We start from the raw sequence: 19657 nt of genomic DNA on the forward strand, positions 1-19657 counted from the left end.
TCAATTGTGCACCTGAACTGGAAGGTGGACATCCATACTGTACATTCAAAGCTCTCTTATACTGCTTTAACAGTCTTGGCTTCCCCCAAAGAATTCTGGGAACTGCAGCTTGCGAAGACCCTCCTAACACCTCCCAGCACCCTTTGCAAACTGTAAACACTTGCATAACTGCTTAAAGTGGTATGTGATCACCTTAAATGTTGTGGGTGTGACCTTTTGAAGCCCCCAATTCACCTTTACCAGGAATTCCCCAGAGATCCTCATGCAAAATGCATCTTCTCAAGCTCATCCCTCTTCAGGAGTCCCTTCAGTATGCATTACAGGGCTGATAATAAGGCTGACCTGTCTTGCTGGGTTGTTTGAAAGGGAGTGCAGAAAGTGTGGGCATGAAATGCTCAAAAATGCTGTCTGAAATGTTGGTTTTTATTGCATATGTTAAATGCATAAAAAGAATGTAATGGTCTTGAAAAGGAAAGCCAACCAGACAGGGATTTGTGCATGAAAATAGGAAGCAGGAGGGTGGCTTTTCATAATAGTCCTGAGATACTGCACATGAAATCCTGTGGCCATTGAAAGAATGCTAATGGGAGAGTTGGGACTTGATGGTAAAGCCCTGGCTTTGCCTACAAAAGGTCTTTGCATCTGCTGGAAGGCTGTGCAGATTCCCATCCAAAACCCTGAAAAGGCACAGCTAGCTAGTGGCTAGTCAATACTTGAGTTAACTGGACCAATTGTCTGGCATAGGTAGCTTCCAAAGCATTTGGTTGCAAGGGGTTAAGTAGCTGAGGCATTGAGCACATCCTTTGATTGGCCACAGGTCCCAGCTTGAAGGTTCAATCCCTAACATCCCTAACAGAAAGACGGCCTGCTTGAAATCTTGGGCAGCTGATGTCAACTAGTATAGACAATATTGTGCTCTGACTTGGTGTAAGGCAGCTGATTATCATTAGCTTTATCAACATAAAGGAGTGATATGGCCCAGTGGCATAGAGGGGAGCCACAGGGACAGTTGCCCTGGGCACAAAATTGTTAGGGATTGCAAAATTTCAACATCCAGTACTGCCTCAGTACAGCTGTGTGCTTCTATCGCTGGACTCCGTTGAAAACAGCTTCTCTGTGCAAACCAGGAAATGTCCTCTCTAGACAACAGAATGACTTATTTTCTTATCTCTGCGGCTCCATTTTCCTGGGTGATGTGGATGCTGTTAGGCCGTTGAATGCGCATGCATACTCTGTCCATTTTCCTCCCACCCACCCCGCTGTGTGGCCCTGGGCGCTGGCAACCCACACTAAGCCACTGATGTGGCCTGGAACTTGAACCTCATTGTTCAAGTTCTATGCATATCTACTCCTATTAAATGAGACTTCCTTCCAGGTAAGTGTGAAAAGGATTGCAGTTGCCATCTCTGAGGCTGGCTGCTGTCACCGGCTGCTTGCAAGCCCAATGTCCAGCGTGCTGCTTCAAAGTTTCAAGCAGAGGTTTTATCCCAGCCATGCTCTCAATTCCCATCAGCCCATGCTTAACAGTCATGGATGATGGGAGTTGCAACTCGGTGTCATCTGGAGGGCTACAGGTTTCCTGGCCTCCTCTTGGAGAACACTGAGCAGGAGGTACTACTAGGAAATGGAGATTAAGATCTTCTACATGGGAAAGCTTGTGTTTTGCTACTATTCCATGGGCTCTCCATTACACCATTGGTCTGCCTTGTTTGACACTGTCTAAGTGTTGCCCTTACAATCTATTTATACAGTACTTGCTATCTGCTTCCCCACTGAACTGTTCTACTCCAGAGGCACTGCTGTATCCCATGTTAAATGGAAAGAAGTGTGGCCCTTCCCTATTTAGAGGCTAGGTACTCCCATAAAATAATGGCCCCAAGACAGAACTTTCCAAACTGTTAGTGTGTCACACGAATGTTCCCCGTGCCCCTCCCGGGGCTGGAAAGGGAATAGTTTAACCTCTGGTTTGCTTGTAAAACTGAATTACTGTGCCGTGAAATGATGCATGTCTAAAAAGTGTGTCACCAACATGAAAAGTTTGGAAAGCTCTGCCCTAAAAGGTTACCATGAATATCTTGTTCATCAGCATCTGATCCCCAGGCCTGAGCATAATCAACGGAAGTCTGGTGTCCAGATCAAGGGAAGTCATAGTGCCATTCTATTCTGCCTTGGTCAGGCCACACCCAGAGCACTGTGTCCAGTTCTGGGCAACACAATCTAAGAATGATATTGACAAGCTGGTAAGTGTTCAGAGGAGGGAACCCAGATGATCAGGAGCAGTGAAACCAAGCCTTATGAGGAAAGGTTGAAAGACCTGGGGATGTTTAGCCTGTAAAGAGGAGACTGAGAGGAGATATGATAGCAATCTACATATACAGCATCTCAAGGGCTTTCACATGGAAGATGGAGCAAGCTCATTTTCCCCTGCTCTGGAGACCCAAACCAATGGTTTCTAGGCACAAGAAAGGACTTTCCGACTAAACATCAGGAAATACTTTCTGACAGCAAGAGCTGTTTGACAAGTCTCCCTTGTGGGGTTGTGGACTCTCCTTCCTTGGAGTTTTTGAAGCAGAGGTTGGATGACCATCTGGCATGGATGCTTTAGTTTAGATTTATGCATGACTTGACCCTTTGGATCCCTTCCAACTTTGTAGTTCTGTGATTCTGTGATTCCATCTACAGATGCTGTGACCCCAAAGATACAGGACTTGTAAAAGGCTAAGTGGAAGCTGACCTCCCATTTCAGGCAGCATCAGTTGGTTAGCCAGGAAGGAGAGAGATCTGAATATCTATGCTGATTTTTATATATTTTGTACTCTATTCGCTGTAAAGAAAGGGCCTCTTAGCCAAGAGGATCTGAGGACCCCCACACTTAACACTGGGTCAAGATCACAGAGAATATCATCATTATTGCCTATATGCCAGAGGAGACAAGTTATTTGGTAAACCCACTTAGAGACTGCTTTTCCTGGTGCCTTCACACATTTGGTAGGAGCCACACACAAAAAAAAGAAAAAGAAATGGGCTTTTTGGTTACAAATCACCTCTGTTTTCTGAGAAAATGACATACATGAAACGAATGTTGGGGAATTCTAAATACCAGTTGTTGGAAAGCACAGGAAGGGAGACAAGGACCATTGGGCTGATCCAGCTGGCTCTTTTTATGTTCTTATGTTCTGTTTCGAAAAGTGGGTGGAAGCAACTGAGATAGGGCATGTGAATTTCAGTGGTGGTGGTGTGGGTGGTTTAGCTATCAAGATTTTCGTGTGTGTGTGAGTGAGAGAGAGAGCACACTCCCGGAATGGCAGTGCCCAAAGGTTTTTCTACCTCAAGGAGTCAAGGGCTGAATCCCTTCCGTATTGTCAGTACCCTTTCAGCTTTTTCAGACCCAACCCAGCCGACATTGTTTTAATTGTGGTTCTTCTCTGCCTTTGTCTGCATCTGCATTAATATGGATATTTTATTATGGTTTTATTGTCCAGCTGATTATAGACAGCTGCACTGGGTGCCTTTTCGGATGGAAACATGTGATATAAATGGTTCCAGTGAATTAAAAAATAAACACAGTGTTAATTTTTTACAACTGTTCATAGGAATATAGGAAGCTTTCGGGTGCCAAGTTAAACCACTGATGCATCTAGCACCAGTACTGTTGGCATTGACTGACAGTGGCTCCCCAGAGTTCCAGTCTTCACCAGCCTTTCCCAAACCTTTTTTTTTTTTTTGCATGCAAAACAGGTAGTTACCACTAAGCCAGGAGCTCCCCCCCCGAATGTGTTCCTGATATGTGCGCCTACTCTCTTCTAGTGATCTGAATGCCGTGGGATGATTCTGGGGAGATTAGTAAGTCGAACATGTCATCGTTTAGCAAGGGATTGGACACTTACTGGTTTCTTTTTGGCTTCCTCCCAACAAACTGCATGATCTTACTTATCCTTTGTTACCCTGGAGGTAAGCAAGGTTTTCTAAGGATGGGTTGGGAATGAGCTGAAGGAGAAAAGGAGATATTTTATGCTGCTTTCCCCCAAATCGTTAACACTAAACAGAATCACTCTGACCCGTCTGTCCACTATAGAGTCAAATAGCTTCCCGAGTGTCACTTGTGCTCACCAAAATTACAGCTGTTGGGTTGCTGTAAGCCTGCATTTGTTTCCAAAAGCCTGGTATTTGTGGGTACTGAGTGTGCTGTGGAAAGCAATCTGCCAAAAAGCAAATGGCTGGTGTGGTGTAGCAAGTGTGGTCTGCCAAGTCCCAAGTTCAGATCTCGCCACTGCATCAGCTCAGCAGACAGAGACATAAAGCAGCCCCCATTGCTTAGCCCCCAGATGCAGCAGGAAGAAGAGGATAACAACATCTCACCTTCTTGAATTGTTGTATGGAGCACAGAGATAATGGGCTCATTCATACTGTTGTTTAACATGGACAGCAAGCTTCAGGAGCCTTCATTGGCCACATGATGTTCTCTTCCATCATTGCCTTTCCCCTTCTACAATCTGGATTTAAAGAACAGTATGGATGTTTCCCATGTCTCTGAAACATGCTCAACAAGATTAACATTATTATTTTTACATATTTAAAGATTCTCAAAAGTTGGGAGAAATCTGTCACAGTACAGTGAGCTGGGCCCTGTTTTCTTAGGAAAATTGGGCCGGACGATCTGTCCACCTGTCTTAATATTGTGTGTCCACAACTGGATATGGTCCACCTTGATTGACAGCTGCTGTTCAGGATTCTAGGCAAACGTCTTTCTCATCACCTGCCAGCCAATCCTTCCAGTTGTAGATGTCAGGGTTTGGACCTGGCACTTTCTGTCTGCAACACTTGCACTTCCCCCCTGAGATGTCCCAGCCTTGCTTATAGAAAGTCTCTCTGCATGTACAAAGTGTCTTCTTTGTACATACCACCTATGGTAACCTGATGAGCTGAGCTTCAAATCAGGCCATGGCTCCCCATCTAATCTAGAGAGAGAAAGACCCTTTGTTTCCATTTCAAAGTACGGAGAATTGAGGCTGCTTTAGTGACCTGGCCAGACTTTCATGTAGTGAAGCCAGCCAATGCCTGGATTGAGCAGTAGCTGAGTGGCAAGGACATATGCTTTTCATGCAGAAGGTCCCAGATTCAATCCCTGTCATCTCCATGTATGGCTGGGAGAGACCTTTTGTCTGCAACCCCTGAGAGCAGCCGCCAGGTCATAGAACCATAGAATTGGAGAGCTGGAAGCGACCCCAAGGATCAACTAATCCAACTTCCTGTGATGCAGGAATCTCGACTAAATCATACATGACAGATGGCCACCTTGGTGGAGATGCGACACATCTAACCTCAGCTCCGAGGAAATAGAGTCCACCACCTTCCGAGGGAGTCCGTTCCACTGTGGAACACCTCTTACCGTCAGAAAGTTCTTCCTGAGCTAGATGGGCCAAGGATTTAACTTGGTCTGACCCATCTGCTAACGTCTGGCTTTCTCGAGGACTCCTTCAGTCCAGGACGACTGCCCTTAGGAGGGCCACTCACCGCTGATCGCCCCCTGCCTTTATCTCCTGTTAAGCAACAGGGACGATTCCGGGACTCGACCAAGTGGCGAGAGCCGCGTGTTGCGTGCTAGAGAGGAGGGGCGGAAGCGGAGAGAGGCGCCAGGAGAAGGCGAAGGAGGAGAAGGCAAGCGCGCTTTGCTGGGCTTTCGGAGCCTCGACTCTCCGCGCGCGCCGCGCAAGAACCCAGCGAAGGTGGCCGAGCGCCGCTCCTCCTTTCTCTCTCCATCACCTGGCGAGCAGGAGGCGGCGACGGGCGAAGGGAAGGTCTGGCGTTGGTATCGGCCAGGGATCCGAGATCTGATTCCCTAGGCAGGGAAGCGGCGAGGGGAGGAGGCGGATCTCCTCCTCTCCTCCTTTCCAGCCGTTTGTCTCTTTGCCACCAGAGAAAAAGAAAGAAAGGCCAGTGGCTCTTGCCAGGGAGGGGAGGCAAGACCTCCCGAAGCTCCAGGGCATCGCTTCTCCCTCTGCCTGGCAGTGAAGGAATTCTGCATCCCGGCTGAAGCATCCTCTCTCCTCTCTCTCTCCTGAGCCATCCTTGTCTGGACCTGACACTTCACGCCAGGCTGTGTCTGGGATTCTGGAACGGGGTAAGGTAATAGAGATGGGAGAAGGTGTGTGTGTGTGTTTTGGGGGGAGAGGTGGTTCTGCCTAAAGGTGAGCCTGAACGGGTCGCAGCGGGGATGCAACCTGTATATATGTGTTTATTGCGGGAGATGGGGAGGGGGAAATGCCGATCTTGCATGCTCGCCTTTCTTGAGGCTGCAATGCCAGGTAGGAAATGCAGGCTCATCTAAGGGGCAAATCCAGTTAATTCGAAGTTGCTACTGGGGCTCAGAAGGTGGCTTGGCGTCCCGTCCTGGTTTGCATTGGAAACGACAGGGGGTGCATGGGGGGGGGTCCGGGTTATGATTTTTATTTTTTTTTAAGCAGTAGCGGGTGCTGCTGCTGAAATGAGCCTGAGGGAAAGGGATGGCGGTGTGGAAGGGGGTCTCTCCCCACAGACACACTCCCCCTCGGTGCCCTGTGCCACAGACCTCTTTCCGTGACCTTGGGGAGCAAAGCGCTGGTTAGCGTTTCGCGCTTCAGATTTCTTTCTGTGTGACGGGGGTTGCGGGTCTGGTGTTTGCTATTCTCCCTTACTTTGCGCGGCTGTCAGAAGGCTCTCGGAACGCCGAGCAAACACAAATCAGCCTCGATGGTGCGGTTTAGATGAGAAAGGCAGAAATGATGATATAGGTTCTATAACAAATCTGCACAATGTATAGAATGACAAAAAAAGCAAAAGCGAGCCTCCGCTTCCTTAGCAACTCTCCCCTCCTTCTCCCCACACTTTGGCATATAGGGGTTGTCATGGATGCCTTGACCCCCCACTCCTTGGTTATTTAAATGCCAGCCTCTGTTCCTTTTCGTTCATCGCCTATCAAGCAAGGAGCTGGCCTCGGTCGTGGGCTGAGCCATTGTCGAATGTTCAGGACCACGGACAGCTCCCACAAGCGGCTGGGCGAAAAAAACGGGAGCGAGGGGGAAAGGGAGAATTGAGTAGCGTGCGCCTGGATAAGTGAAGAGGGCATTTAAATTTAGCCCGTGGGCTTCAGAAGATTAGCCGCATCTTTCTGGGGAAATCGACTGAACCTGTGGCATCTTTCTCCTGGGCTGCGAGGACATGGAGGGATGCATTGTACTGGCTCACCCCAGTGACCCCTGGGTTCCAGGTCTTCAGATGCTAGCAGGTCTCAGTAGGCTACTCAAGATCCCTTTGGAATGGGTTTTGTCGGTCCTTGTGGTCTTTAATGACTCTGTTGTTACGTTCATCTGCTCAAGCCTTTGCACTCAATGATAATTACTTCAGAACACACACACACACACACACACACACTGCACACAGATCTTCAACACTATCCTTACAGTTGCAAACATGAATTAGATGCCCCACTAATAAAGCCTGCATTGGGGATATTTTGAAAAATTACCGGCTTTGTGAGCATGGCAGGGTAGTTTAAGGCAATTAAGGGGCAAGTGATCTTTGTTAACTGCTGGTGATCATACTCTTTGTGGCATGCAGAATATGGTAGCCAACAAATGCTACCTGCCGCCACATTCCACAATTGGACTGCACATATGAGAGCAGAGCAGGTTTAATTTTCAAACTCAAGCATGTTTTTTTTCAGATTAGGTAACATGCATCTTTCAGACCCACCACTTCTAAAAGTACCCTTCTGGATTCTTCTACGCTGGTTTTTTAAAAATTCTAGGTTAGGAATCACTAATTATTTTAGTTGGTGCATAACTTTGCACTGTGTGTTCAGTGAAGGTAATAATCTACAGCATCATGGGGGGGGGCAGTTATTATTATTTCCAATTTTATTGATGAAAAACATCAGGCTCAGCAAGATTGTCTTGCTCAGAAATGCTCAGCTGAATTGCACTCACATTAGATTGTACATGTCAACTGCTGTGCAAGGATTACTTCTGCATTTATCCCCAGGTTGCTGTAAATGTATTTCCAAGGAGTAACTTGCTGGATGTAACCTACTGATAGATAACTACAGTCAAAGTAACAGCATGAGGAAGGGCATAGCACCCATTGCTTTGTTATTTATTAATGTATATACCACTTGCATGCCAAAATGGCTTCTAAGTGGTTTACAAGTGTAAAATCAATTATGAAGCACCCACACATTAAATTAAAACATGCAATAAAACAGTTCCATCAAAATATGAAAAAACCCATTATTAAAATATATAATAATCCAAGCCCACCAAGAAGCATAACGATTCAAACAGCTGAAAGATTAATTCGCATAATTAGATCAGGAAATTCACACTCAGGGTTTGTCTAATTCAAGTTTGCATCTCCAAAAGCCGACAGAATTCCAATACCGAGGGGCTGCTTGTATTTTGGTATGGAGAGCATTCCACAACATGGGTGCTTCCAGTGAAAAAGCCTGCCTCTGTGTTACCGCGAGCTGATACTCATCAGGCTGTGGCAAAACTAACTAGGTTCCATTTGCTGATTTTAATGCCCTTATTCGACAGTGGGGGGAAAGACGGCTTTTCAGGTAAACTGGTGCAGAGTTCCTTAGGGCTTTATATGGAAGTCGCATGACTTACTTGCATAGGAGGTTCTGTGGCTAATAGGCAGTCAGTGCCAGAGCCCCAAACACTGGTGTGCCCAATAAGGAGCATCTTTACTGCAGTCGAGCTTTTAAACCATCTTAGAATGGGGAATACAAAATGACATTAGGCTAAATCTTGCAGAAATGTAACTGATCCACTGAACAAGGAACACAACAGAAGGCTGCATGTCCACAGTTGGGGACTACCGCCCTGCACCAAAGTAATGAGCAATAATCACTCAAGAGGGAGGTCCACTTTGTTGTGAGTTTCATTGGCCACCCAACAGGTTATCAATGCTGTCTGATTACTTGGCATGTGGCAATTAGTGACAAATGCATCCCAATCCATTTGGAATTGCCAGTGTGGGGTTTCCATTTCGCAGAGACCTCTTTCTATACATGGGCTATTGTGTTCCAAAGGCCTCTGGGGAGAAAAGCCGATCTGAGACTTACACACTTGCTGCTGGAATTCTGTCTTGGCTCTCACAATAACGACAGTGGCACGGCCGGCTCTCTTTATAACCGAATCAACCTTATGAGCTACTTGATGCTATCTGGGAGGTGGCAGCAACAGAAATCCCTTAGCAAAGTAAATAAGGCAAAGCTGCCTGGTGACACAGTTATTATTGGCACAGATGTATGAGCCTCTCAAGTATTTAAGCAGAATGTACGTAATTCTAAAGAAGTGAAGCATTGTTGGGAGGTTGATGTGGGTAGGCAGTAGGCGTCTTGCTGGTTTAATTCCCATTTGTTTTGGTCGACTCGAGCATCTTTTGGTCTCTTGAGCAGGTGTTGCATCTTCTTGCTGTCTTACTGTTTTAAGTGCATCTTTTCGTGCTCACTTACTTCCTTGATCTGTTAGAATTTAGAAGAGTCCATTTGCTTTTGAAAAGAGAGTGCCAGAGAATTATGGGTGGTGGTATATATATATATATATATATATATGCAGGTTTTGGTGTCCTCGGGTGTCTTCCCGTGTAAAAGTTGGGGTGTCTAGGCGACGTTTCGACGAGGTCTCACTCGTCATCTTCAGGCGAAACGTCGCCTAGACACCCCAACTTTTACACGGGAAGACACCCGAGGACACCAAAACCTGCATTCCTGTACCCGTGAAAATCTACGAAAGCATATATATATATATATATATATATATATATATATATATATATATATGCTTTCGTAGATTTTCACGGGTACAGGAATGCAGGTTTTGGTGTCCTCGGGTGTCTTCCCGTGTAAAAGTTGGGGTGTCTAGGCGACGTTTCGACGAGGTCTCACTCGTCATCTTCAGGCTGGTGCTTTCGGCTTCTTGTTACTGGAACAGAGCAGGATCTCAGTGTTTGAGTTCCTATAAATACTGTTGAGGGGGTGTGGTGTATAGCCTCCAATGTTCTGGGCAGAGAGGAAGTTCCCAGGCTAGTGTGCCTTTTCTTCTTTTGTTCCTTAATTACTTGAGGGATATCTTGAGTGATTTCTTGAGTGATATCCTGAGTACCACTTAGGTGGGTCATTAGGTGTGGATTAGTTGCTAAAGTCTTTGTGTCTTGACCTCTTGAACTTTGTGAAGAGTTTTTCTGAGAAGATGGCTGTACTGCACTTAGTTGTGCTCTGGCTTGGCTTCGTGTATAGGGGCGAGCTGTGGTTTTGTGGCCTGTGTCAGCCAGATCTGTGTAGGGATTGCAGGGGGGTGCAGCATCCGGAGGTGCCACCATGGTTTGGCTACTGGATGGTGTCTGTAATTTATCTGTGGAGAGGGTCTGGGTTTGGGTCTGGTGTGGTTGATTGGTGATGGCGTTCTGTGTGCCTCTGGATCTGGTGTCAGTTTTTGTGGGGAGGGCTAATTTCCAGATGTCTGGCAAGCGGGATGTGTCGTCACGCTTGTTCATGTTGTGAGGGTGTTTCTCTATCTCGATGGCTTCCATGATTATTCTCTTGTGGTGATGTTCCATGTTAAAGAGCAATTTGGAATCTGCAAAATTAATTTCGTGTCCTGTTTCTTTCATGTGTTGGAAAAGAGAGGAAGTTTTTTCTTCTTTTTTGACGGCATTCTTGTGTTCTGCGATACGTGCATTTATTCGTCTGTTTGTTTGTCCAATGTACGTGGCTGGGCAGACTTTGCAGGGTATTTCATAGACCCCTTGGTTTTCCAACTGGATTTTATCCTTGGGGTTTCTGAGGATATTGGCTATTTTTTGGTTGGTGCAAAAGGCTGTTTTGATATTGTGTTTATGGAGGATTTTGCTAATTTTATCTGTAGTGCCCTTGATATAAGGAAGGAGGGCCATGCCATTGTTTTCTTCTGTGTCTTGGTTTTTGGGGGGTGTTTCTTTTTGGATTAGCTTCGTAACCCTGTTTTGCTGGTATCCATTGGCAATTAACACATTTGAGAGATTCTGTAACTCAGTTGTCAAGTGGTCTTTGTCAGCCAGGCGTTTGGTTCTGGAGATGAGAGTCTTGGCTACGGAGTTTATTTGTGCAGGGTGGTGGTGTGATTGTGCATGTAAGTAGCGGTTGGTGTGTGTTTTTTTCCGGTAGATAGTGTGTCCTAGGGAGCCATCAGGTTTTTTGTAGATTAGGACGTCAAGGAAGGGAAGTTGGTTGTTGGCTTCTATTTCCATAGTGAATTGTATTTTGGGGTGTAGGCTGTTGAGATGTGTGAGGAAGCTATCCAGTTTTTCCTTCCCGTGTGGCCAAATTACAAAGGAAAAACTGGATGGCTCCCTAGGACACACTATCTACCGGAAAAAAACACACACCAACCGCTACTTACATGCACAATCACACCACCACCCTGCACAAATAAACTCCGTAGCCAAGACTCTCATCTCCAGAACCAAACGCCTGGCTGACAAAGACCACTTGACAACTGAGTTACAGAATCTCTCAAATGTGTTAATTGCCAATGGATACCAGCAAAACAGGGTTACGAAGCTAATCCAAAAAGAAACACCCCCCAAAAACCAAGACACAGAAGAAAACAATGGCATGGCCCTCCTTCCTTATATCAAGGGCACTACAGATAAAATTAGCAAAATCCTCCATAAACACAATATCAAAACAGCCTTTTGCACCAACCAAAAAATAGCCAATATCCTCAGAAACCCCAAGGATAAAATCCAGTTGGAAAACCAAGGGGTCTATGAAATACCCTGCAAAGTCTGCCCAGCCACGTACATTGGACAAACAAACAGACGAATAAATGCACGTATCGCAGAACACAAGAATGCCGTCAAAAAAGAAGAAAAAACTTCCTCTCTTTTCCAACACATGAAAGAAACAGGACACGAAATTAATTTTGCAGATTCCAAATTGCTCTTTAACATGGAACATCACCACAAGAGAATAATCATGGAAGCCATCGAGATAGAGAAACACCCTCACAACATGAACAAGCGTGACGACACATCCCGCTTGCCAGACATCTGGAAATTAGCCCTCCCCACAAAAACTGACACCAGATCCAGAGGCACACAGAACGCCATCACCAATCAACCACACCAGACCCAAACCCAGACCCTCTCCACAGATAAATTACAGACACCATCCAGTAGCCAAACCATGGTGGCACCTCCGGATGCTGCACCCCCCTGCAATCCCTACACAGATCTGGCTGACACAGGCCACAAAACCACAGCTCGCCCCTATACACGAAGCCAAGCCAGAGCACAACTAAGTGCAGTACAGCCATCTTCTCAGAAAAACTCTTCACAAAGTTCAAGAGGTCAAGACACAAAGACTTTAGCAACTAATCCACACCTAATGACCCACCTAAGTGGTACTCAGGATATCACTCAAGAAATCACTCAAGATATCCCTCAAGTAATTAAGGAACAAAAGAAGAAAAGGCACACTAGCCTGGGAACTTCCTCTCTGCCCAGAACATTGGAGGCTATACACCACACCCCCTCAACAGTATTTATAGGAACTCAAACACTGAGATCCTGCTCTGTTCCAGTAACAAGAAGCCGAAAGCACCAGCCTGAAGATGACGAGTGAGACCTCGTCGAAACGTCGCCTAGACACCCCAACTTTTACACGGGAAGACACCCGAGGACACCAAAACCTGCATATATATATATATATATATATATATATACACACACTAGTATCTGTTTATTTACAAATGTACGTGCTGAGTTGATGTAGGCAGCCCGGCAGTGTCAGTCTTCAAAGCAGCATTAGTCTTGCCAACTCTCAAGGAAACAGCCTTTATTAGTAACCTTCCCCTTCCAAAGCCAATCCTTCCCAGCCATCTCAATGACTCTCCAATGCATATCTCCTTCACTAACTATGTTCCAGCCACCATAATTATTTGCCTTCAACATCCATCCAGTTAGGTGGAAGGGTGTTTTATAACTAGAAGACACCAGCTGTAAATGCTGATTTAAGAAAACATCATCTAGACATCGGTGTCCATTAAATCATAGAATTGTAGAGTTGGAAGGGACCCCAAGGGTCAACAAGTTGAACCATCTGCATTGCAGAAATCTATGAAGAAGCATCTTTAGCTCTTGGTTCATAAAACCTAGGAGAAAGGTGATCTCACCTGACTCCATTCCCATTACAACATTTTTGTTTTTTTACAACAAAAGTGCTGACACCCAAAATATCCAACATATTCATTTTCCTAGTTGGCTTGACGTGACACTTCCCATATCTGTGCTTCTTCCCCGATCGTTTTGCCTTGAGATATTGCAGATTGTTGGGTAAGCATTTTTGGACTGGAATGGGAAAGTCTAGCTGTTATATTAGCCCTATAATAATGTTTAACTAGGAGCAATAATGATCTGTCTCAAACCTTTATAGAGGTCTCAGCAGGCAGTTTTATACTAAGGTGTTTGTCAACTCTGGCTACAAAAAATATGTGAGAATGGAGATAAGGCAAAAATATAAAGATAGCAGAGCCTGGAAATGATTGTGGACAGTGGAATACAAGCATAGTTAGTAGCATGAGTTAACCACCTGCATCTGAACATTTACGGCCCTCAATAAATATTCTGATGGCCCCTTTGCTGGTTTTATTTTCCTTTCTCAATTTATCAGTGTAACAACACAGTAGTGTATGATACATCTCCCATTCCCTTTTCAGTACTGTCATATGGCTGGTCTTTAAAAGGTCTAATCTAAAGCCCATTAAAGTGTGAGTTCAGTGCTGAGCAGCTGTGGAGTTTTAGAGCTGCAGCATTTGCGACTCATCAAAAACCAGCTCAGGCTGGCAAAAGCCTTAAACAGCATCCCTGGGTCAACTCAAAGGTGGTGGTGGTGGTGGGGAATCCTATCTGATTTACAGTTTAAGGTTTAACATGCCTTTACTTCTGCTGTGCAAGGTAGGGTGTGTGTGGGGATGAGGCAGGCCTTACTGTGAAGCAACTTGAAGCAGTTGCTTTAGGATGTGGATAAGGGGAAAGATAGGTGGGTGGGATGTGGCCATCTATTTTGGATGCAAAAAGTATCTATAGCCAGCAGAAGACATTACAGTTATATCTGTTTGTCTTTTGGGTCTAGGGATCTTCTTTCCATGTACCTATCCTGGGCTGTGGCTTGGAGAAACACAAGGGAAATGGTAATTAATACTGCAGGGCAAGGCAAATCAGGACCCTGGCCAGATCCCAGTGGGCCCTGTTAGATGAGCTTTAGAAGATGTTGTCTCAGCAAAGGTTTAGTCTTGGGGTGACTGGTGCATTATCTCGATCAGAGTCCTCCTCTGGCCAAGACCGGTAACCTGAGCCTGGGTGTACATTCCTAACCAGCTCTCCAGGCCTTAATAGATACTTGTGAATGGCTTAGCTCTATGCTGATGTTGCTCCTGCTCACCATTACCTCTTGTAGAAGACACAGAGAGCAAAAAACTTAAATATACCGCCACATTTTCTGTCCATTTGCCTCCCCATTTATTTTCCATTGTCCCAAGACAGGATGCTCTTAGCCTGCATGTGAGCTGGGCTCTCAGTAGCTGCTCTACTTTTAGGTTAATCAGAGCTCTGGTATGAGTGTATTTTAGAAACGAGGCAAGAAGGCTGATAAAATATTTTTGGATGGTTAAAGTCCCATTAACCATCCATAACATCTAGAGATAGAGTAGAAAAGACATTAAAATAAATTTGTTTCACAGGATTTCTGTAAGGGGAAATATAGGAATAGCAGTGCTGGGTTGGCACATCCTTCACGAGCCTTCTCAGTTCACCATTTATGGAACATCCTCTCTGGTGAGGTGTGTCTGCCCCCTTCTTTATTAACATTCTTTTATACCCAGTCATCTTATGGCTGTAATCTTGAAATTATTAACTGTGTGAGCATGTGATTGTTTGTAAATATTTTTAAATGTGTTGGTATTTTATTTTTAATTGTATTGTGTAAGAACTAGCATGTTTGCTCTCCTTTGGGTGGAAGGGTGGGATATAAATTTAATAAAACTATCTTCTTCATCAATGTATTAGACATCTGTACAGCTGCGGCTGTACCGCAGAGCGCAGGATATCAGCATCACAGCACAAATTCCCAGTAACTTTGGCTTGTCACGTTCTGACATGCTAGGCTCCTGTGTTGTTTGAAAGGCTCAGAGTTCACAGCAGTTGTTTACACTCAAGCATCAAGAACCAGTACTCAAAAATGGGGACCCCCCCAAAAATTAGGTTTTTACAAAAAGAAAAACCAGCCTGAGCCAGAATGGTTATAAATGCCCTCTTATGGTTTACCACTTTATTCTGACCTTAAAGAACTGTTCTCTTGACTCTGTCTTTTCCTTCCACTTCCTGCCTCCGTTTATGTTTGTGGGCCTGATGAAGATGCTGGCCTCTCTTCATTTAAATTAATGTGAGCTGTTTGGGGAGACAATAATTAGACTGATAGATGGATTAAAACAATAGTCACAGTATCACAGAATTGTAGAGTTGGAAATGACCACAAGGGCAATCCAGTCCAACCATCTGCAATGGAGGAATCCTTTTACCCAACGTGTGACTCGAACCCACAGCCCTGAAGGAGATGGGTTAGCAACCAGGCAGAGTGGCATGATGATATTCACGTGCTTCAATCGGTTGTGCAGTTCTGATGAAGTTTTCCTCAGTATGGTTGCTTGATCCATGGTTTTAAGCTCGGTAATAAGTTGCAATAGACTGGAAAGAGAAGTTGCTGAATTGCAACTTATTACCAAACTTAAAACCATGGAGAGACCTGGTCTGAATAGAGACATTGGATTCTTATCTCATTATACATGATAAAGCTATTTTTAGCCATCTCACCCCTTTCTTTTTCCTGTAAGACCAATTGCAGTCGTTAACAGTCGTCAACAGGTTTACCACACCTATCAGCCAATCATCCATTCCCACCACCCTTCTGAGTAATACCCCTCCCCACCCTCTCACTATATACAGTGGTACCTCGGGTTACATACGCTTCAGGTTACAGACGCTTCAGGTTATAGACTCCGCTAACCCAGAAATAGTACCTCGGGTTAAGAACTTTGCTTCAGGATGAGAACAGAAATTGTGCAGCGGCGGTGCCGCGGCAGCAGGAGGCCTCATTAGCTAAAGTGGTGCTTCAGGTTAAGAGCAGTTTCAGGTTAAGAACAGACCTCTGGAACGAATTAAGTTCTTAACCCGAGGTACCACTGTATAAGGGTCTGGTGACTTCTGTTTCAGTGTATCTGAAGAAGTGTGCATGCACATGAAAGCTCATACCAAGAAGAAACTTAGTCGGTATCTAAGGTGCTACTGGAAGGATTTTTTTTTTATTTTGTTTCGACTATGGCAGACCAACACGGCTACCTACCTGTAGGGATATTAGTTGTTAGCTCTGGGAGATGTGTGTCAGTGTGGTTGCCAATTGAAGTTCTGTGTTGGACTGGGGGTTTCTGTGGAGCTGTATGCTGGAACACCAATCCCCCAAAACACTCACCTACGTTGGATTCAATGTTACTTGCGGTTTTATGCAACTTGCCACAGAGTGATGCTGCAAGGCAGGGGTTGAGGACCTGGGGGCCAAATTTGGCCCTCAATGTGCCTTCGCCTGGCCCTCTCGACTCTCCCCCCGGCCACAGTCCCTTTCTCAAAGTCTCAAAGGCTCACTCCCCCCACAAATTGCTTGAACTCAGTTTCGGCACCTTTCAGGCGGGCGCCATTGCCATTATAGGAGAACAACACAGGGGTTCATGGTAAGTTAGAATAAAAGAATTGTAGAAGTGGAAGGGATCCTGAGGGTCATCTAGTCCAACCCCCTGTAACGCAGGGCTATTCAGCTGCCCCATATGGGGATTGAACCTGCAATCTTGGTGTTATCAGCACCATGCTCTAACCAACTGTGCTATCCATCTGCTTAGCTCTGACACCTCTTTTTCTAGAAACATAACACTGCTTATTGGTCATGTTTTGCACCATCCTTGAGTGCTTTTGCTTGGCTGGAATGTCATTGGCCCCTGATAATGCCACTTGCTTGGCTAAATGGAGGATAGAGAGAGAGGAGTGTGACTGTGTGTAGAAACTAATCAACTGTGCAAAGTTATTATTATTATTATTATTTGCTCCTTCCACTTTTGGCTCTGGCTGCACCTACTAGTGGCATGCAGCTCCCTAAATTTGCCTAGAAGGCAATGCAATCCTATCCTTTGCTGTAAATTTTGGAGATTACCGCTATCCTAAGAGAGCGTTTCATTTGGAAAGCTACTAGACTATAGCCACTAAAGTTCTCATTTGTCTAATGGGAAGGGGGGGGGGGGAAATCCTATTTGCTTTTTCTTCTTCTTACTCTCTCTCTTTTCAAGAGTTCCCTAAATGAGTCTAGGGATGAGTAATAGGGAACTTGAGAGTGAAGCATAATGGAAAAAGAAGAAAGGCTTTTATCAGGTGGAACCACTAGTGGGTGCCGTTACAATAACGTATGATTTGAAATGCATTGGATGGTAAATTGTGTTCGTTTCGAGTCCAGTATATAGAAATGCAGAGCTGTATCCCTAGACAGAATTCGGTAAGACCCTGTTTATAAAATAAAGCCCTTTGCAGAGTGGCTGAGTGCTTGAAAGCCTGGTAGAGCACAGACTTTGCATTCAAAAGGCCCCAAGTGCAGTCTTTAGCATCTCCAAGTAGGGCTAAGGAAAGACTCCTGCCTGCAACCCCAGAGAGCTATTGGGAGTCAGTGTCAGCAGTACTGAGCTAAACAGGGGCGCCGACTTATAAAAAATATTGGGGGGGCGGGGGCCCATACCGACTTATAAAAAATATTGGGGGGGGGCCCAAGACCTCCAAACCGCTGCTGCTGGGGGAACGAAAGGGGCGAGCCCCGGGCTGCCCCGACCTTAAGTGAACCTGTGAGGGCCCGCCCTTTGCGGCAGCCGATTGGCTGCCGCCGTGGGCGGTGAATATTAATGAGCTAGGGGGAGCCAGCCCCGCGAGATTGTTGATGGGTCGAGAGCCCGCAACCCCACCCCCTCTCTAGATCGGGAGTGGCTTTGTTTTAACTCATTACTGAATGTATTTTAAAAGGTAACTATCGTCAAACAAGGAAAATAAAAAATAATTTTCTTAAATGGCCTTGGTCCAGTATACCTGAAGGAACATCTCCACCTCCATTGTTCAGCACAGACACTGAGGTTCAGCTCTGAGGACCTTCTGGCAGTTCCCTCACTGCGAGAAGTGAGGTTACAGGGAACCAGGCAGAGGGCCTTCTTGGTGGTGGCACCCGTCTTGTGGAATGCCCTCCCATCAGATGTCAAGGAAATAAACAACTACCTGACTTTTAGAAGACATCTGAAGGCAGCCCTGTTTAGGGAATTTTTAAATGTTTGATGTTTTAGCCTGTTTTTAATATTCTGTTGGGAGCCGCCCAGAGTGGCTGGGGAAGCCCAGCCAGATGGGCAGGGTATAAATAATAAATTATTATCATCTGGTCCAGCATCCTGTTCTCACAGTGGTGAACCAGATGCCCCTCTGGGAAACCAGGGAGCAGAGCATGCACACAAGAGCCCTCTCCCCTCCCATGGTTTTCAGCAGCTGGTATTCAGAAGCATTGTTGCCTACAGATGCGGAGGTAGACCGTAGCCATCATGGCTAATAGACGTCAACGGACTTATCCTCCATGAATTTGTCTAATCTCTTTTTTAAAGCCCATCCAAGTTGGCAGCCATCGCTCCTCCTGGGGGAGAGGGTTCCATAGTTTGACTATGTGCTGTGTAAAAAAGTACTTTCTTTTATCTGTCTTAATTCTTCAAATGTTCAATATCATCTGATGTCCCTAAGTTCTAAGGGAGGGAGAAATACCTTTTCTCTAAACTAAAAAGTCTGAGGTGTGCTATCCCGCACACTGCTCCACAAATGCAACTGGAAAACTTAATTGCACACACAGTTTGTTTGCTTCTTCATTTATTTAAAGGGTGTGTACCCCACTCTTCGGGACATGGGTGGCGCTGGGGTCTAAACCACAGAGCCTAGGACTTGCCGATCAGAAGGTCAGCGGTTTGAATCCCCACAACGGGGTGAGCTCCCATTGCTTGGTCCCTGCTCCTGCCCACTTAGCAGTTCGAAAGCACGTAAAAGTGCAAGTAGATAAATAGGTACCGCTCCAGCGAGAAGGTAAACGGCGTTTCCATGCACTGCTCTGGTTTTGTCAGAAGCGGCTTAGTCATGCTGGCCACATGACCCGAAACCTGTACATGGCTCACCTCGGCGAGATGAGCGCCGCAACTGGACCTAACGGTCAGGGGTCCCTTTACCTCTACCCCACTCTTCAGCCAAAAAGGCTCTCAAAGTGTCTTACATGCAATTAAAACAAGACAGCCCCTACCCACAGCCTCATAATCTAAAAACGGCGCACAGGGGAAAGGGGGCAGGCAGGGAAGAGGAAAATAAAAATTTATATTCAGGCACCAATTTGTAAAGAGTTGTTTCTGCAACGACCATCTGGCACAGTTGTGTGTTGCAAATAGAAACAAGTGTTTTCTGAAATTGTCAGCACAGAATGATCAATACTTTTATACAGACTTTGTGTTGGGAGCTGTCCTGAGCCGCCTTCCCACAC

General features: G+C 45.6%; 1 protein-coding gene across 4 annotated transcripts in view; it reads left to right on the forward strand.

Annotated features, from left to right (window-relative positions):
* The first annotated feature begins 5598 nt into the window (after positions 1-5598).
* Positions 5599-19657, forward strand: part of GRM5 (glutamate metabotropic receptor 5) — a 252464-nt gene continuing 238405 nt past the window's right edge. For 2 of the 4 annotated variants that reach the window (XM_081909589.1, XM_081909590.1), the window contains exon 1: positions 5599-6121. The gene's annotated coding sequence lies outside the window, so the exon portion shown is untranslated. The remainder of the gene's footprint in view (positions 6122-19657) is intronic. The other 2 variants (XM_081909588.1, XM_081909587.1) reach the window with 2 other exon arrangements.

Source organism: Podarcis melisellensis, assembly GCF_964234715.1.
Source record: "Podarcis melisellensis genome assembly, chromosome: 4".
Classification (NCBI taxonomy): domain Eukaryota; kingdom Metazoa; phylum Chordata; class Lepidosauria; order Squamata; family Lacertidae; genus Podarcis; species Podarcis melisellensis.